Source organism: Arachis stenosperma, chromosome 5 (genome assembly GCF_014773155.1).
Source record: "Arachis stenosperma cultivar V10309 chromosome 5, arast.V10309.gnm1.PFL2, whole genome shotgun sequence".
Lineage (NCBI taxonomy): Eukaryota > Viridiplantae > Streptophyta > Magnoliopsida > Fabales > Fabaceae > Arachis > Arachis stenosperma.
In genome coordinates, this window is record NC_080381.1 from 75068207 (window position 1) to 75073136 (window position 4930).

The 4930-nt window shown below is 36.6% G+C and overlaps 1 non-coding gene across 1 annotated transcript; it reads left to right on the forward strand.

Moving 5' to 3' along the window:
- The first annotated feature begins 1044 nt into the window (after positions 1-1044).
- LOC130932248 (small nucleolar RNA R71) lies at positions 1045-1152 on the forward strand. Its single transcript, XR_009067406.1, has one exon. It is a non-coding gene; the product is annotated as a small nucleolar RNA R71 (small nucleolar RNA).
- The last annotated feature ends 3778 nt before the right edge of the window (positions 1153-4930 follow it).

A 4930-nucleotide genomic window follows, 5' to 3' on the forward strand; every position in this document is an offset into this window, starting at 1 on the left:
ATTCTCCCAAATCTCATTTCCAAATAACTTGTCATTTAGCTTCATGATTGCCCCAAGGTATTTAGCAACTTGCTCTTCAGTGACATACTCATCCTCTTCAGAGGAAGAATATTCATCAGAGCTCATGAAAGGCAGAAGTAAGTCCAATGGAATCTCTATGGTCTCATTTTGAGCTTCAGATTCCCATGGTTCCTCATTGGGGAACTCAATGGAGGTCAGTGCACGCCCACTGAGGTCTTCCTCAGTGGCGTTCACTTCCTCTCCTTCCTCCCAGAATTCGGCCATGTTAATGGCCTTGTACTCTCCTTTTGGATTTTCTTCAGTATTGCTTGGGAGAGTACTAGGAGGGAGTTCAGTGATTTTCTTGCTCAGCTGACCCACTTGTGCCTCCAAATTCCTAATGGAGGACCTGGTTTCAGTCATGAAACTTTGAGTGGTTTTGATTAGATCAGAGACCATGGTTGCTAAGTCAGAGGTATTCTGCTTAGAACTCTCTGTCTGTTGCTGAGAAGATGATGGAAAAGGCTTGCCATTGCTAAACCTATTTCTTCCACCATTATTGTTGTTGAAACCTTCTTGAAGTCTCTCTTGATTCTTCCATGAGAAATTTGGGTGATTTCTCCATGAAGAATTATAGGTGTTTCCATAGGGTTCTCCTAGGTAATTCACCTCTTCCATTGAAGGGTTCTCAGGATCATAAGCTTCTTCCTCAGATGAAGCATCCTTAGTACTGCTTGGTGCGTTTTGCATTCCAGACAGACTTTGAGAGATCAAATTGACTTGTTGAGTCAATATTTTGTTCTGAGCCAGAATGGCATTCAGAGCATCAATCTCAAGAACTCCTTTCTTCTGATTAATCCTATTGTTCACAGGATTCCTTTCAGAAGTGTACATGAATTGGTTATTTGCAACCATTTCAATTAGTTCTTGAGCTTCTGCAGGCGTCTTCTTCAGATGAAGAGATCCTCCAGTAGAGCTATCCAAAGACATCTTGGATAGTTCAGAGAGACCATCATAGAAAATACCTATGATGCTCCATTCAGAAAGCATGTCAGAAGGACACTTTCTGATTAATTGTTTGTATCTTTCCCAAGCTTCATAGAGGGATTCTCCATCCTTCTGTCTAAAGGTTTGGACTTCCACTCTAAGCTTACTCAATTTTTGAGGTGGAAAGAACTTTGCCAAGAAGGCATTGACTAGCTTTTCCCAAGAGTCCAGGCTTTCTTTAGGTTGAGAATCCAACCATATTCTAGCTCTGTCTCTTATAGCAAAAGGGAATAGCATGAGTCTGTAGACCTCAGGGTCAACCCCATTAGTCTTGACAGTGTCACAGATTTGCAAGAATTCAGCTAAGAACTGATGAGGATCTTCCAATGGAAGTCCATGGAACTTGCAATTCTGTTGCATTAGAGAAACTAATTGAGGCTTAAGCTCAAAGTTGTTTGCTCTAATGGCAGGGATAGAGATGCTTCTCCCATAGAAGTCGGGAGTAGGTGCAGTAAAGTCACCTAGCACCTTCCTTGCATTGTTGGCATTGTTGTTGTTTTCGGCTGCCATGTGTTCTTCTTCTTTGAAGAATTTAGTCAGGTCCTCTAAAGAGAGTTGTGCTTTAGCTTCTCTTAGCTTTCGCTTCAAGGTCCTCTCAGGTTCAGGGTCAGCTTCAACAAAAATGCTTTTGTCTTTGCTCCTGCTCATAAGAAAGAGAAGGGAACAAGAAAATGTGGAATCCTCTATGTCACAGTATAGAGATTCCCTGAAGTGTCAGAGGAAAAGAAGAGTAGAAGACAGAAGTAGAAAATTCGAACTTATCAGAAAGAATGGAGTTTGAATTTTGCATTAAGGGATATTGTTAGTCCATAAATAGAAGGATGTGAGGAGAAGGAAATTTTCGAAAATTAAGTGAAAGATTTTGAAAATATTTTTGAAAAACATTACTTAATTTTCGAAAATAAAAGTGGGAAAGAAATAAAATGATTTTTGAAAAAGATTTTGAAATTAGAAATCAAAAAGATTTGATTGAAAACTATTTTGAAAAAGATGAGGTTAAGAAGATATGATTGGTTTTAAAAAAAAATGTGATTGAGAAGATATGATTTGAAAAACATTTTAAAAAAAAGATTTGGTTTTGAAAATTAAAAGCTTGACTAACAAGAAAAGATATGATTCAAACATTAAACCTTTCTCAACAGAAAAGGCAACATACTTGAAATGTTGAATCAAATCATTAATTGATAGTAAGTATCTTTGAAAAAGGAAAGAAATTGATTTTGAAAACATTTGATTGAAAAGATATGATTTGAAAAAGATTTGATTTTGAAAAACTTTGAAAACTTGAAAAAAATTTGATTTGAAAAAAAAAATTCTCCCCCTTGTGCCATCCTGGCGTTAAACGCCCAGAATGGTGCACATTCTGGCGTTTAACGCCCAAAACTATACCCTTTTGGGCGTTAAACGCCCAACCAGGTACCCTGGCTGGCGTTTAAACGCCAGTCTGTCCTTCTTCACTGGGCGTTTTGAACGCCCAGCTTTTTCTGTGCAATTCCTCTGCTGTATGTTCTGAATCTTCAATTCTCTGTATTATTGACTTGAAAGGACACAAATTAAAAATATTTTTGGATTTTTAATAATGAAGAATAATTAAAATGCAACTAAAATCAAATAACAATGCATGCAAGACACCAAACTTAGCAGTTTGTATACTACTGACACTAATGAGAATGCATATGAGACACACAAAATACTTCAAGTCAATAGAATTCAAAGATTAGAGCACGGAAATCATCAAGAACATCTTGAAGATCACTAAGACACATGAATGAATGCATGCAATTGACACCAAACTTAAGATGAGACTAGTGTCTCAACAAGAAACATAACATATTTTTGGTCTTTTTATGATTTTATTATTTTTTTTTTTTTGATTTTTTTGTTTGTGTTTTTCGAAAATTAAGTAAAAGATTTTAAAAACATTTTGAAAAACTTTAATTTGATTTTCGAAAACCAAGAGTGGGAAAGAAATCAAGTAATTTTTGAAAAAGATTTTGAAATTAGAGTTTAAAAAGATATGATTGAAAACTTCTTTGAAAAAGATGTGATTAAAAAGATATGATTGAAAAGTTATGGTTTTAAAAATATATGATTGAAATGATATGATTTGAAAACAATTTTAAAAAGATTTGATTTTAAAAATTAATGACTTGCCTAACAAGAAAAGATATGATTCAAACATTAAACCTTTCTCAACAGAAAAGGCAACATACTTGAAATGTTGAATCAAATCATTAATTGATAGCAAGTATCTTTGAAAAAGGAAAGAAATTGATTTTGAAAACATTTGATTGAAAAGATATGATTTGAAAAAGATTTGATTTTGAAAAACTTTGAAAACTTGAAAAAAGATTGATTTGAAAACAAAATCCTCCCCCTTGTGCCATCCTGGCGTTAAACGCCCAGAATGGTGCACATTCTGGCGTTTAACGCCCAATGCACTACCCTTTTGGGCGTTAAACGCCCAACCAGGCACCCTGGCTGGCGTTTAAACGCCAGTCTGTCCTTCTTCACTGGGCGTTTTGAACGCCCAGCTTTTTCTGTATAATTCCTCTGTTGCATGTTCTGAATCTTCAATTCTCTGTATTATTGACTTGAAAAGACACAAATTTAAAATTTTTTTGGATTTTTAATAAGAATAATCAAAATGCGACTAAATAACAATGCATGCAAGACACCAAACTTAGCAGTTTGCATACTACTGACGCTAATGAGAATGCATATGAGACACATAAACACTCAAGTCAAGAGAATTCAAAGATCAGAGTAAGAAATAATCAAGAATTACTTGAAGATCCTTAAGACACATGAATGAATGCATGCAATTGACACCAAACTTAAGATGAGACACTAGACTCAAACAAGAAACATAAAATATTTTTGGTTTTTTATGATTTTGTAAATTTTTTTTTTCGAAAATTAAGTGGAAGAAGAAAATAAAGGTATCAAAATTCTTAATGAGAATTCCAGGAATCATGCAATGTTAGTCTAAAGCTTTAGTCTAAAGGAATTAGACATGGCTAGCCAAGCTTCAGCAGGACATTGCATTCAGGAGCTAAATTGATGAGAATCAATCAGCTTTGGTGATGACAAGAACATCACCTTGAAACACTAGAATTCATTCTTAAGAACTCTGAAAAAAAATACCTAATCTAAGCAACAAGATGAACCGTCAGTTGTCCATACACGAACCAATCCCCGGCAACGGCGCCAAAAACTTGGTGTGCGAAATTGTGATCACTACTTTTCACAACTCAAATAATCCCTAGTAATGGCCCCAAAAACTTGGTGCTCAATACCATGGCATAAACACAACTTTGCACAACTAACCAGCAAGTGCACTGGGTCGTCCAAGTAATAAACCTTACGCGAGTAAGGGTCGATCCCACGGAGATTGTTGGTATGAAGCAAGCTATGGTCACCTTGTAAATCTAAGTCAGGCAGACTCAAATGGGTATAGTGATAAACGAAATAAACATAAAGGTAAAGATAGAGATACTTATGTAATTCATTGGTAGGAACTTCAGATAAGCGTATGAAGATGCCTTCCCTTCCGTCTCTCTGCTTTCCTACTGTCTTCATCCAATCCTTCTTACTCCTTTCCATGGCAAGCTTATGCAAGGGTTTCACCGTTGTCAGTGGCTACCTCCCATCCTCTCAGTGGAAATGTTCAACGCACCCTGTCACGGCACGGCTATCCATCTGTCGGTTCTCGGTCAGGCCGGAATAGAATCCAGTGATTCTTTTGCGTCTGTCACTAACGCCCCGCCTGCTAGGAGTTTGAAGCACGTCACGGTCATTCAATCATTGAATCCTACTCAGAATACCACAGACAAGGTTAGACCTTCCGGATTCTCTTGAATGCCGCCATCAGTTCTAGCCT